The 15,359-nt window shown below is 42.6% G+C and overlaps 1 pseudogene; it reads left to right on the top strand.

Annotated features, from left to right (window-relative positions):
* The first annotated feature begins 6,264 nt into the window (after nucleotides 1-6,264).
* On the top strand, nucleotides 6,265-12,376 carry Rcn1-ps15 (reticulocalbin 1, pseudogene 15; annotated as a pseudogene).
* Nucleotides 12,377-15,359: the final 2,983 nt, after the last annotated feature.

Below are 15,359 nucleotides of genomic sequence, written 5' to 3'. Positions count from 1 at the left end.
TAACCACCAAGCCATCTCTCCAGCCTGATAAAAAAGATATTAAATTTCATTTTTTTGTGTTTGTTTGCAATCTTTCTTCTTGAGAACATTATGATGGGATGTCCAAATGATATTTAGTGGCAGTTGGTGTAGAAGGAGCCATACGTGTGTTGTTAATTTTTTATAATCAAATGCACGGATACAAACACTCTACTCCAGGGAGAATCATGACTGTTCCTCCGTTGGATGGGTTCCCTCCTATTTTTCTTTGCTTGTAAAATGTTTCTCAAGTTTTGTACTTTTATGATGAAGTCGGGGCTCAAAAAATTCATACTGTTTTGAAGAAAGCATGCTGTACCTTAAAACTTAATCTTAGAGCAATTAAATTAGTATAGGAATGACTTATTTTTTAAAAGCTTTGAAAGAACTCATCACTAATGTACTGGGATAATAGCACCTAGCTCACCCAACTGTTTTCTGTTTCTGACTTTGTGTATTTTATTACATGCCTGTGCAAAAGCAGGAAAGCATGACTATTAAATCAACTAGTCAGATAGTTGCAGGTCAGAATAATGGCTTTTTGTTGGTTCCTTTGTTTGCAGGCTAAGGATTAAACCCAGGGCAAACCCTTTACCACTAAGCTGCATACCTAACCCTGAACAGTATTTTTAAAATGTAATAAAAACTAATTTAACATTTTGCTGATAACAGTAACTTTTTACTGTTTTTTTTTAGTGGTTAATAATCTGCCAGTTTTTCCTGTTTTGTCAGAATGCACACTACTTTTGTGTTGGATTACTTTATACGACTGTGTTTTATTTTCTTACTGTGTTTTGGTTTATTACTTCCATGCTATGCATTTTGGGTACAGTGTTAATATGTGTTCGTTGTTACTCTAGTTTCCTTCTGAGAGGTCTACTGTGGAACATTGGCTTTCATTTTTGTGAGCTTGTCTCTGTAGAACTCTATTCTTTTTATTTAGTTTTGAATGTAATGGGAGAATATAGTGTCATAGATTCTATGCTCTTGTTTCTTGTTTCAGCAGAAGGGCATTTGTCTATCTCTATATACAATTAGTTTATGTAACTAAAGAGAATGTTTTAACCCTTTGTTCTCGATATACTCTCCATATGTTGTCTAGTCTACTTTACTTCTCCTGTGCTCCTGTCAGCCGTGGACTTTCTTTTCAATTTGTCTAAAGATTCTGGCATATATTTTAGTGCCTTCACCTGCAGTCATATTTCTGAGGGTCCCCTGCTGTTCCCATATGTGTTTACAGAGGATGATTCCAGGATGGTATGACCCACCCATAGGTTCCTTTTCTCAGCATTCAGTTTAATTCTTGGCTGATCATCTGCTGTCAGTGTCCTGTTATTCTTAGTCATTTCAGCACTTGCCCTTTGCAGAGAGTCCTCCTTCCTGAGTCATGTAGCCAACCCTGTGCAGTCAATGGCCTTGCTGAGTTACATTTTGTCACAGGCTGATTGGAGATATTTTGTTGGATTTTCTAGATAAGTCATTGCATCATCAAAATGAAATATGACTCTAGCAGGGAGTTTGGAGAAAGTCCTCTCGTTAGCCTGCACCCCGACCAGGGTGAAATTATTGCAAGCAGCTTTCTCTGTGTCTCCTTCATTTAATGTCAAATGTTCCATTGTTGCTTCCAGAGGAGCTTGAGGCCAGGTGTCCACCAGATGGGACCGAGCTCAGGCCCCACCAGTTCTTTAGTTTGGAGGAGCTGGAGGAAAAGGAAGCTCTGGTTTTAATCTTTTTCTTCCAGAATCCTTCTGCCTTAATTACATCCCACCATCATCCTGGAGGTTCAAGACTCACTCTCCTTTAAATACAGCCCTTCTCTAGAGGAGTGGAGAAGGCAGCGGAGTCTTCTCTGTGCAGTCCAGATATTGCAGATGTCTTGGTAGAGTAGGGTGGGGTTTAAACTACTCTGGAGGGTAAGGGAGATCTCACTTCTTTGTCAGGACACTCATCATCCTGACTCCTTAGTTCTCTCCATAAAATGGTGAAAGAGCAGTAACTGCCCATGTGCATTTCTATGTGGGTTAAGAGAGGTGACTCGGAGAAGCCTTTAAAAGAAACCAGGTGTCTGATACAAACTCACTGCTTCTTCGCTGAGCTACATGGACGAGCCTCAAGCAATACCAAGATGGTGATGGTCTTTGGAGATTTGGAAGTATCTCTTTGTCCTGTGGTTCCAGGGAGGAAAATGGGGGAAAGAACAAGAAGATGGGCATTCTCCAAACCTCAGTGCTCTGGTTAAAGAACTAGCTAACCAGGTGACTGGCTTGGGTCCCACTGTTCTGGAAACGATGGTGCTGTCTACACCTACTCATTCTATTGGGCTGTACTTTAGTGGATGGCATCCTGACTTTCCCCCTTGAAATTGATCAGTTGTGACATAAACAGGGTTGGCTCAAGAAGAGCTGCATAATTTCAATTATGCCTAAGTATCTTGTCTGTGAAATGGGAACAAATGTGTGCCTGCTCTTGCTATGCTGTTTTTCCTTCTGTCACAAGGGAGGGGTTTCAGCTCAGAGGGAGGGAAGCATGCTGTGCAGACAACCTGGATGTGAACTACTCTCTGATGCCCTACTCACCCCAGGATTCTTAGATGTCCTACCTGAGGCTTGGAATCAGCTGGGCATGCCAGGAGGACCACTAATACACCTTTCTGTCCTCTCTGCTGTTCTGTTCTTGCCTGCATTCGATTATTGAGCTGGCTGCACAAGGAAAGCCCTAGTTCTCATATGTTCTTTCATTTTGATCCTGGGAATAATCCCAACCTGTGATCCTCATTATACCAACTTGCCTTTCAGAATTGATGAGTGCATTTCTCTAAGACAGTCTCTGTTTGCTAAACAGGCACCTCTCTTTTTCAATGAGATCATCTTTTTCTCTCAGGGTTCTAACTCTCTCTTTGGAATCATCAGCTTAGATTTATAAGACTAAAGCAGTTTTAATTTTTAGGGATTCTTTTTTTTCCTTGTTTCTTTTTTTTCACCTTACATCCCAATAAGCCCCTCATCCCTCCTCTCCTCCCAGTTCCACCTTTACAAATCCTTCCCCCACTACCTCCTCCTCCTCCCTTCTTCACAGAGAATGGGAAGCCCCACTTCAGTACTACCACACCCCGGAACATCCAGTCATAGCAAGCCTAAGTGCATCCTCTGCCACCCAGGCACAACCAGGCAGTCCAGTTAGGGGAAGAAGATCCAATAGCAGGCAACAGAGTTGGCAACAATCTCTACTCCAATTGTTAGGGGACCCACATGAAGACCAAGTAGCACATCTGCTACAATGTGTAGGAGGCCTAGGTCTAGCCCCCTGCATGCTCTTTGGTTGTTGGTTCAATCTCTGTGAACCCCTGTGAGTCCCAGTTAGTTGACTCTGTAGTAGGAGACTAAAATGTTTTATAGCTCAATATGGATGGATAAGTGGATATGCAAATAACTCTAACTTCTATGAAATTTACAATGCCATGAGAACACTTCAGCAAGGATTTTGGCATACTATTTACAATTTCTTGAACACCATTGCTCACAGAACAGGAGTGATGGAAAGCAATCCCTTAGTAACTGAAGAGGCATAGGCAGGAAGGAGGAGAAATACTTGCTTACTGTATTGTTTGTAAGAAGAAAACCTCTTAACTGAGCTTAAAAAACCGGTTGGGCGCCAAGAATTGCATGTTACAGGAACATGCCTCTTCCTGTCATCATATCAAGGTACCTAACGGTTGGTTGCTTTTGGAGCAAGTATTTTTCTAACACACGTGTGAGCAGGAGCTTGTGGGAGACAAGTACTTAGGTCAGGGATCAATCAGAACCTGGCACAGGCCTTGGGTGTCTGGTATCATTAGTTACAGATCTGCCAAGATGCTTTGGGGAACATTTTAATTTAAATGCCAAGCTTATTTCAACGAAATCTCTCTGATACGATCTGTTGGGAATTTAGAGTGAAATAGACAAGTATTCATTTTGGAGGGCATTTGTGAATTAGACGGTATGAGCATAAACAACAACCAAACAAACAAACAACTAAAACAACAACCCATTCTGGTTGTATGACCCTCAGGATGTCCCTACTCAGTTCAGAGCTCTCAGGGAAAGTGTTGAAGAATCTTTGTTGGCTACATCAGTTTTTTCTATTGACATGTAAATGCAGAGGATTAGAGTCTACTACAGGAGGGGCAGGATCCTTTAGGTGATTAGTGAAACCATCACTTTTACAGAACTCCTACAGGAAGACCCCTTCATTTTGTCCTCTCACAAACTCAAACACATTTATGACAGTACATCTAATAAATCAAATGAAAAGCTGATTTGACAGTTCCTTTAAAACTATCTGAAGACAAACGTATTTTGAGGCTAAACTATGAAAGAAGGTAATATGGAGGTGAGGCCGGAAAAAGAATTAAAATGTTGTTTATTCATAAGAAAACATTTGTTAATGTGTAGGCCCTAATTGACTTGTCCAGTTGTTTTCCAAAAGCTTGCCAGGGGATCAGAAGAATTAAAACACCCCAAGAATAACAGGGAGGGATTTTGATGTTGAATCTGAGGAAAGGGTGGGCATGTTTATGAATGGAAAGCTCATTTCCTTAGGACTTCTTGGCAGTTTGGTAGCATATCATGATAATGAGGACAAAGTCTCTAAGTTCTGTCCCAAGGGACTCCCAGGTACTCCTGGGCCCAGGGAAAGTGTCTTTTCCATAACAGGGAATACAGTGAGAGAAAAACTGGAACTAGAACCAGGCAGGAGATAGAAATCAGAGTGCCTGGGATGGGGAAGTGGGTGGAGCCTCTGGTATGACACAGTGCACAAGAGTCCTGCCACTCTGCCAATGGCTCTGCCAGGCTCCACAGTGGTCTTGCACTCTTCTTTGGCTCCAGGAATGGAGGTTTAAGGAAAGTCTTTGCATATGGGAGTGACACATTGATCACTTATTTTTGACCCTGTCCCAAAAGATGGTCCTGATTTGGATGGTACCCACTAGGGGTTGGACAAGCAATCATCTCTGATGGCAGGTTTAGGAAAGACACAGTTGAGAGAGTCTACAATGATAAACCTCTGTGGGACAACGCAGAGGCACCAAATAAACTCTGGGGAGGTCTTCTGTCTCTTAATGCCTGTCAGTCATGCCATTCCTACCCCAGCTTCTGGCAACCAGTCGTGCACGTTGGGTTTAGCAGTCCAGGGGCACATAAGGAATTGATTTCTGTATGAGAAATGGGTTTGCTCCACTGAGGAACCTCAGTGGGAGCAGGATGGAAAGGGGCCGGGTTCTGAGTGAGGGAGGGGCTGGCAACAAGGTGCAGAACCAAGACCATGGTCCGGTGCCCTGCGGCCCGCCTGCGGAATGCCCCAGTCCCTGGGGATGCCTTCAGGTGAGGACAGGTGGGGGTGGCTTGCACCCTGATGAACCGGCCTAGGAGAGTGGTAAACACAATCCCAATGCTCCCGCTGCGAGCCAGGACAGGTCCCTTCGGCCTGTAGGGGGCAGAGCGAAGCTCAGGAGGCGATGGCCGCAGGTAGGTCACGATGGGCCTGGGGGCCCTCAGAAGCGGCCCTGGGCCTGCGCAGAGCCCTGAGAGGGGACTGAGGGGCCTGGGCGGAGCCCGGAGCTGCGCGCGACGCGCCTCCCCGCGTTGCCTGCGCCGTGGAGTGAGCGCCCGTGTCCTTCCCACCCCGCGGCTCCACGGTGTGGGAGCCGTGCCTGAGGGCATGCAGAGCTCCTCAGTGAGCGCGGGGCCTGAGGGCACGGGGAGCAAGTCGATGAGCGCTGGGCCTGCGGCCCGCGCATTATTTACCGCGACCGCAGCGGCGCGTGTGCCTGGCGTGTTTTCCTTCAGCAGGTGCCGGAAGCCCGGCCGCCTCCGCCCAAGCTGACTCCTCTCTCTCCCTCTCCGACCCCGGCAGGCCCCAAAGGTGATTCTGCCTGCAGGATGTTCTCCTTGCTGGAGGCTAGCTCTTCGCTGGCGCCACACCGCGATCAAAAAGAGAAAGAAAAAAAAAGAAAAAAAAAAAAAAGAAAAAAAAAAAAAAGCGGAAGAAGCGGCCAGGGAAGGGGACCGTAGAGGTGTTGGGGGTCACCTCAGCCATGGGCAGGCGTGCTATGACAGTGGCGGGGTTTCCAAAGGAGATTGCAGCCTCAGAGTGTCCAGGGACAGAGCCTGGGCCAGCCCTGCCAGGGTACCTCGAGGCGTGGCGATCGCGCGTACCCCTAGTCTGGCCGCCGGTCTGGTCCCCAGGGACAGCAAGCCGGGCGGCATGTCCTGCCAGAGCAGCATCATCAAGGTAGGCAGGAGACCCGCGCGTCCTTGGGCTCACTCTCCCCTCCCTGGGGCAGCAGTGGCAGAAGGAGGCCATGCAAAGTGAGCCCATTGGGTGGGGAGGTGAGGGTTCAGGGATGTTTGGAGAGCTGAAGCAGGGATTGCAAAGCCCATGGCATTGAGAAAGAATGGACAGGTGATCTGGAGTGTGCATGAGAGCTGTGCTCTGACATTCGCAGAGCAACTTGGGGCTCTCACCTCTCTCCAGATTGACTTGAATTAAATGGCCTTGTACCTCCCAGGGCAGGACAGGCTTTTCAGAGGCAACTTAGCCTGGTGGCACACTCCCTGTAATGTTTCTATTGTATGTTAAAGAACGGGGATCCGGGATCGTGGGAAAATATTTTCTTAAAACCTCAGGCAATGAATATATATATATATATGTATATATATAAATATAAATATATATATATATATATATAATTTAATAGATTTCTTCTGATCTACTTTGTAATTGGTTGCCCCTTGCAAGGGATGGTATTTGGAGGATGTAAAATACCCTCCTTCAATTACTGGGAGAAAGGGAACATAAACAGAGATTTCCTCTTTTTTAGCCTCCAAAGCTCTGAGAGATTACAGTTACGCATAATTTAATTCGTTCCTACCTGCTATGAGCCTGCCTCCAGATCAGCAAGTTCCTTTGGAATGGTTTTGCTTGTTTTTCGTTTATTTTCCATGGTGCTGTTTAGAAAGCCACGAATTGTTTTGTGAATTTTAAATTTCAAGAGGTGACACCCAGAGTTTATGGTGGTTTCCTTCAAATATTGCCGTGTAGTTGCAGCATAAAAAAATATTTCCTGTGACAAGAAGTGGAAAACAAAGTCGATAAGCTAAGAAAAGTAAAGCCTTGAGCCAGACCAACCATTTGGCTTCCTCAAATATGGAGCAAGCATGGAATGTTGCTTTTTCAGAATCGAAAGGGTTTTTAGAATAGGGCAGTGAATACTGTGTGGTGCTAACCCGTACTTTTTGTGGCTGACAACAATTAGGTTACAGGTCAGAACGTGCCAACAGCACAGAGTTGGCACTGGTGGTATTTGAACTCAGAGTGGTCAGGAACTGTGAAAGTTTCTCTGTTATCACCCTGGATCCATCTAGTGAAATAGACCACTTTGATGCTGTGTAAGAGGCCGTTGTGAGGGCTGGAGAGATGACTCAGTGGTTAAGAGCACCAAGTATTCTTCCAGAGGTCCTGAGCTCAAATCCCAGCAACCACATGGTGGCTCACAACCATCTGTAATGAGATCTGATGCCCTCTTCTGGTGTGTCTGAAGACAGCTGCATTGTCTAACGTATAAATAAGTAAATCTTACCCTCCCCCCCCCCCAAAAAAAAAAGAGAGGCCGTTGTAAAACTGCATCTAGCCTTGTCATCTACTGCTTCACTTTCTATGTGGACAGGGCACAGTTGAAGGTCTTAAAGATCAAGTACATCGCCTGTCTTTAAAGATTAAGTGTATCTCCTAACTTTTAAACCAAGAAATGTAATGTCTTTTTGCTGCTTGTGTAGCTTTTAGTGATGTATCTTATCTCCTAGTACATCCTTTGTTTCCATGATAGTTGTTTTCAAGTATATATGATTATCGATCCTATTTGCAGAGCTATTCAATATTTCTGTTTTTATTGGTTAAATATTTTTGGTAAATTTGCATTGTGATATCATTAAAATGCTATTGAAAGTTTTAGAGAATTTACCGGTTTGTGTAATTTTAACAACCTTTCCCCTCAAGGATTTTTGGTGGCCTGTTTTCACATTTAAAAGACTGGAATTTATTACCATCTATAGCAGGATTGATAGGGAAGCACAATGGACAGTGACAGTGTTGTTCCCTTTGACAGTTGTGGGAGCCAAGAAAGAAGTGTGACTTGTATATTTGTGACTTACAAAATCGAGACTGAGTATCATTAGTGTAGAAGCCCATGGAAAATATGATGAATTTTTCAGAAATCACCAGTTAAGAAATGGTAGTGTTGCGTATATTGAATTCTGAGTTTCAAAGTTATGTTTCATTTTTCTTTACTCCTTAATGAAGCTTTTTATTAAGTTTTTTATTCACCATTACACCCTTAGATGCACAGTGCTAGGATCATAGTAGGTGCTCAATAAATCACTTAACCATCGGGGCAGAGGAATGGTAAGAAAGTATGTATTTTCTATAAGTTCTTTTAGTTTTGGGAACAGGTGGTTTTAGGTTTACCAGGCATATTTTGGTATCTTGTACAACATAAGACAACTTGACAGAATCCCCTTTCTGGCCATTATGTTCAAGTTATTTTTGTCTTAAACCTTCTTGAAAATCATGGAAGTAGTGTGGAAACTTGATTGTACCTGCAGTATAGCAAAAGAGGCCAGTCTAGATAGGTAAGCACTTATGTTTCTCCATGAGCTGATGTCTTAAAACATGTAGACTTTAGGAATTTTGTGTTGTGTTTTCTAAAGATACATCGTACAGCATACAGATAACATTGTAATAGAATAAAGGAATCTTTTGATTTAGCACCAAGTTCCATAAAGCAACGACTACTGCCCAGCTCTCTTGGGCATATGAATAGCAGAAATTATATTTCACTTTTTTAAAGAAATAACAAAAGTACTTAAGGTTAAGCAGAGTTCATGGGAAAAGGTCCCTGTGGTGTTTCTCTTTGGTTTCTTGTGCTCTTTCTAGAGAATGGCTTTAAGAAATCAATGCGCTCAGGTGGTCAGCGTGGTCAGGCAGTCATGAGCAGATGGTTAAGCAATGTACTAGGGCCCCATAGGCCAGTGAGCCCAGCTGAAGAGGAGAGACTAGGCAGTTAGCCTGGCTGAAGAGCAGAGGCTAGCCAGTGAGCCTAGCTGAAGAGGAGAGACTAGGCAGTGAGCCTGACTGAAGAGCAGAGGCTAGCCAGTGAGCCCAGCTGAAGAGCAGAGGCTAGGCAGTGAGCCCCGCTGAAGAGGAGAGACTAGGCAGTGAGCCCGGCTGAAGAGCAGAGGCTAGCCAGTGAGCCTGACTGAAGAGCAGAGGCTAGGCAGTGAGCCCAGCTGAAGAGGAGAGACTAGTCAGTTAGCCCGGCTGAAGAGCAGAGGCTAGCCAGTGAGCCTAGCTGAAGAGCAGAGGCTAGCCAGTGAGCCTGAGTGAAGAGCAGAGGCTAGCCAGTGAGCCCAGCTGAAGAGCAGAGGCTAGCCAGTGAGCCTGACTGAAGAGCAGAAACTAGCTAGTGAGCCAGGCTGAAGGCTGAAGAGCAGTGATTTTAACCTTTATATATAAGTTCTTCAGTTTTCCAAAAAGTTTCTCCAAAAGTTTGCCTCCAAAATGTTCGGTTAAAAAGTTCTCTTTGCTCTTCTTCTTATTTCCTTTCCTCTTGCTCTTATGTCACAATAATTTCCTTACTCCCAAGGCCTTACTCTCAATGCTATGCCTTTACTTCTGAGTTCTTCTTGAGTTCTGTCCTGTTCAGTTCAGTCTTGTCTAAAAAGCTTTCTCTCTCTTTGTCCTCAGCACTTGTATATCTTTCTGAATACATCATCACATGGTAAAAAATTCACCACAAGTTTGCACAGGAATTTAAATCATAAGTTGAATAATATGTTTACAACAGAGAATGTTTACATGCATATCCATTAAGAGTAATTATCAGGATAAACTGTCATCATCTGTCACTGGCTCTACAGGTTCGTGGGGAGTTAAAAGCTGTAATTTTTGTGAGAAAAGCATAAGTGAAATTACCTAAAGGCAAATCCAGTCAATTTTTTATGTTCAGTCCTTGCACCTATAGTAAATCATTAATTCTCTTTTTATGAACTTTGGTTAATTGGTTTATATGCTCTTAGAATGGGCTCTAATTTGTAGATGCCTGCTTGGTATTGCAGAAGCAATTTACTTTAAGAATGGCAGAGTTTTCAATGCAATTTTGATTATCAGAGAGAACATAATAGCACTCCTACTATAAAAGGGCTAAAAATTACTAATCTAATTTTAGGAATTCTTTTACAATCATCATTAAGAATTAAGAAATCATCTATTTGTCTATACAACATCACTCCAAGACAATACATCTTCGTTTTTCTGTGGTGATCTGCTCAAGAATGTGTTGTAAAGAGCATGACAAATACAGAGGCAAATGCTTGCAGCCAACCATTTAGCTGAGAACAGGCTCCCCAATGGAGGAGTAAGAGAAAGGATTGAGGGAGCTGAAGGGGTTTATAGCCCCATAAGAACAACAATAAGAAACATCCAGAGCTCCCAGGGCCAAAACTACCATCCAAAGAGTACATATGAACAGACGCATGGCTACAGCTGCATATGTAGAAGACGATGGCCTTGTTGGGCACCAATGGGAGGAGAAGCCCCTGGTCTTGTCAAGGCGTGATGTTCCAGTGTAGGGGAAAATCAGAACAGGGAGGCAGGTAGGCGTGGGTGGTTGGGTGGGTGTGGTAACACCCTCATGGTAGAAGGGGGAGGGGTGTTATAAGGAGTTTTATGGATGGGAAACTAGGAAAAGGGATAGCATTTGAAATGTAACAAAAGCCCTCTCTGGGGAGGGGACAGCGGCTAAGGTGCTCCTAGCCCCTACTTCCCTGCTGTCTCCCTTTGATCAGGACTCTGGTGCCAGGTGTCAGCTTGGGACTCTCCATGGACTGCTTCTGGCACTGGTGCTGGTGTTCAGGACCAAGAGCATGATGAGCAAGGAGCACATGGTTTGTCCCGATTCAGAGCTGGGCGAGTGGCCACCAGAAGACAAGCATAGCTTCCTGTACGATCATGAGGTCTTCTTGGGCAAGGAGGACTTCAAGACCTTTGATAGCTAAGCGTGGATGAGAACAAGGAGAGGCTGGGGAAATTGTTGATCCAATTGACAGTGATGGAGGCGGCCTTGTTACTACTGAGCAGCTGGAAGTTTGGATCAAACAGGTACAGAAAAGATATATCTACTGTGGCTAAACTCTGGAAGAATTATGATAGGGGCATAGACGAAAAGATCTCCTGGGAAGAATACAAGCAGTCCACTTATGGCTACTACCTGGGAAACCTTGCTGAATTCCAAGATAGCTCTAATCATCACACCTTTAAAAAGATGCCTCCATGAGATGAGAGGAGGTTTAAGGTTTCAGACCTTGACAGCGACCTGACAGCTACTCAGGAGGGGTTCATTGCTTTTCTGCACCCAGAGGAGTTGAAACATATGAAGGAGATTGTAGTTCTGGAAACCCTGGAGGATATCAACAAGAACGGGGATGGTTTGTGGACCAGGATGAGTATATTGTGGACAAGTTTTTCCCACGAGGACAATGGCTCTGAGCCAGACCGTGTTTTGTCCAAATGGGAGCAGTTCAATGATTTCCTAGATCTGAACAAGGATGGGAAGCTGGATAAGGATGAGATTCGCCACTCGATCCTCCCTCAGGACTATGACCATGCAGGGGCTGAGGCCCGGTGTCTGGTATATGAGTCAGACAAAAACAAGGATGAGATGCTAACCAAGGAGGAGATTCTACAAAACTGGAACATGTTTGTGGGAAGCCAATCAATTACAAGCCATCAATTACAAGGAAGATCTTACCAAAAATCATGATGAACTTTGAAAGACACTCATCCTCATGTGGCCAACGGTCACGGGCTTTCTGCAGATGTTCTGGGTGATTGCTATAGTTTTCAGGTGTATAGCAGTTGTGTCCCTAAACCATGAGAAACCTTACTAAAGCTCAAATCACACATTGCACCTCAAACAATAATAGTTCTACACTCCACTTTCATCAATGGACAGTTCAGGGAAACAGAAATTAGCCAGAGACATAGAGAAACTAACAGAAGTTATGAAACAAATGGATTGAACAGATATTTATAGAACATTCCACCCTAAAACCAAAGGATATACCTTCTTCTCATCACTTCATGGTACCTTCTCCAAAATTGACCATATAATCGGTCACAAAACAGGCCTCAACAGATACAGGAAGATAAAAATAATCTCATGCATCCTATCTGATAAGCATGGACTAAGGCTGGTCAGCAATAACAACAAAAACGACAGAAAGCCCACATATACATGGAAGATGAACTCAATGTCAACTTAGTCATGGAAGAAATAAGAAAGAAATTAAAGACTGCTTAGAATTTAATGAAAATGAAGATACAACATACCCAAACTTATGGGACAAAATGAATGCAGCACTAAGAGGAACACTCATAGCTCTGAGTCCATGCAAAAAGTAACAGGAGAAAGCATATGTCAGCAGCTTGACAGCACACCTAAAAGCTCTAGAACTCCAAGAGCAGTAGAAGGCAGGAAATGATCAAACTCAGGGCTGAAATCAACCAAGAAGAAACAAAAAACATCTCTACAAAGAGTCAACAAAACCAGGAACTGGTTCTTTGAGAAAATCAATAAGATAGATAAACCCTTAGCCAGACTAACCTGAAGTCACAGAGAGTGTATGCAAATTAACAAAATGAGGAATGAAGAGGGAGTCATAAAAACAGAATCTGAGGAAATTAAGAAAACTCATCAGATTGTACTACAAAAACCTATATTCAACAAAACTGGAAAATGTGGAGGAAATGGACAATTTTCTAGACTGATACCAGACACCAAAGTTAAATCAGGAACAAATAAATCCTCGAAACAACACCATAACTCCTAAAGAAATAGAAGCAGTTATTAAAAGTCTCCCATCCAAAAAGAGCCCAGGACCAGATGGGTTTAGTGCAGAATTCTATTAAACCTTCATAGAAGACTTCATACCAATACTTTCCAAACTATTCCACAAAATAGAAACAGAGAGAACACTACCAAATCCCTTCTATGAAGCCACAATTACTCTTATACCTAAACCACACAAAGATACAACAAAGAGAGAGAACTTCAGACCAATTTCCTTTATGAATATTGATGCAAAAATGCTGAAGAAAATTCTTGCAAACTGAATCCGAGAACACATCAAAATGATCATCCATCATGATCAAGTAGGCCTCATCACAGGGATGCTTCCGTTTAATATATGGAAATCCATCAACGAAATCTACCATGTAAACAAACTCAAAGGAAAAACTCCATGATCATTTCCTTAGATGCTGAGAAATCATTTGACAAAATTCAATACCCTTTCATGAATAAAGTCCTGGAAAGATCAGGAATTCAAGGCCCATATCTAAACATAGTAAAAGCAAAATATAGCAAACCAGTAGATAAGATCAAACTAAATTGAGAAAACATGAAGGAAAATCAGGTTTTCTAAAATCAGGGACTAGACAAGGCTGCCCACTCTCTCCCTACTTTTTCGATGTGGTACTTGAAGTCCTAGCTGTAGCAATCAGACAATGAAAGTAGGTCAAAGGGATACAAATTAGAAGGGAAGAAGTCAAAATACTAATATTTGAAGATGATATGATAATATACTTAAGCGACACCAAAATTCCACCAGAGAATTACTTAATCTGATCGACAAATTCAGCAAACTGTTGGAGTATAAAATTAACTCAAACAATTCAGTAGCCTTCCTCTACTCAAAGGGCAAACAGGCTGAGAAAGAAATTAGAAAAATGATACCCTTCACAATAGTCCCAAATAATATAAATTATCTTTCTGTTACTTTAACAAAGCAAGTGAAAGATCCACATGGGGTGGGGAGGCTCTGGAAGGGGCTTATGGATTGGAAACCTGGAAAAGGAACAACATTTGGAATGTAAATAAAGAAATATATCTATTAAAAATTAAATTTAAAAAAAGATAAAAAAACACTAAGAAATAAAAAAAAAAGAAAATGTGAACAAGAAAGAAATTTTTGGATTTGAAAAAAGATGAATGCCAGGTATTTGAAAAACTGTATGACCATGGTAAACACTTTAATATACTTGAGAAATTTTTTACTTGTTAATGAACTGGGCCTATTTTTTTTAATAGTGAATATAAATATAGTCCCTTTCTGACTGTGAGGCTAGGAATCCAGATGTAGTGGAATTTATTATTTGTTCAGTCCTGAACCTTGAGCCTACCTCTATCACAGCTTATGCCAAGGCAACAGGCCAAGATGATATCTAAGCCATTGACCAAACTGTCTGGACTAACAATTACAGGTGAAATTCCTCCTTGTACATGGGAGTAGAGGAATAAAGGATACCTTTGAGGATTGAAAAAAAATGAAATGTACCCAAAAAAGTCCAATAAAAAAGTCAAAAATAAAAAAAAATGAAAGAACTTAGAGAATGCAAAGGACTGGGGTGCCATTCCACAGTCATGATGTGTTTCTTCTGTGATAGCTTACAGATTAACTCACCTCTCTATGACTTTTCTTATTTGAAATTAAGTAATGGTTATCATCTGTGGACTGGTTGGTAAGAACAAAAGCTTTGCCTAACTTGAATAATAGGTCCCTCCAGAGCATGTGCTTAACATTCTAAGCACAGAGATATTTGCTGAGGGGACTAAAAACAAAATCCAAACATAAAACAGCGATTTAAAAAAATTCATGCTGGGATTAAAGGCATGTTGCAATTTTAATCAGCTTTGTAGGTATTTCTAAAAAAAGAACCAAAACACAAAAATCCTATTACAGTTCTAGCAGTTGCATCCAACAAAGAGAGAGCTGTGAGGTAGTGTGTGCTGCTTCTTTCCCCAGATAACCATGGGCCTCAGGCCTGCATCCAGTGAGCTGGACCTAAGAGCAGCCTAGTTGAAATTCCTGCTGCCATGGCAGGATTCTGCAGGACAATTTTCCTTTGACAACAAGGAACGGGTGTGGAGGAGACCTCTTGGTGGGTCCTCAAGGACTGCATTTCCTATTCTACAGGGAGAAGCCCTGCCAGGTCTTTGAGCAAGGCCAGCAAGCTGTTTGGGGAAGTTTCTGGTATTGTGGCAGAGGTCAAGGAATGAGTGAAAGAATGGCAGCTCCACTGAGAGCAAAGGCTAACCCTTCTAGGCCTGTGACCTCCTAATTTATCTTTTCACCTGATGCCTTATTCACATTTTCTTACTATCATACAACTATGATCTTGATGAGCAGCTTGTCTCTTGTTTTCTCAATCAGTTCTTTGTTGTCACAGACTTTTTGAACTTATTC

Source organism: Rattus norvegicus, chromosome 16 (assembly GCF_036323735.1).
Source record: "Rattus norvegicus strain BN/NHsdMcwi chromosome 16, GRCr8, whole genome shotgun sequence".
Lineage (NCBI taxonomy): Eukaryota > Metazoa > Chordata > Mammalia > Rodentia > Muridae > Rattus > Rattus norvegicus.
Note: the sequence above shows the minus strand (reverse complement) of the source record. Positions and strands in the feature narration are given on the sequence as shown.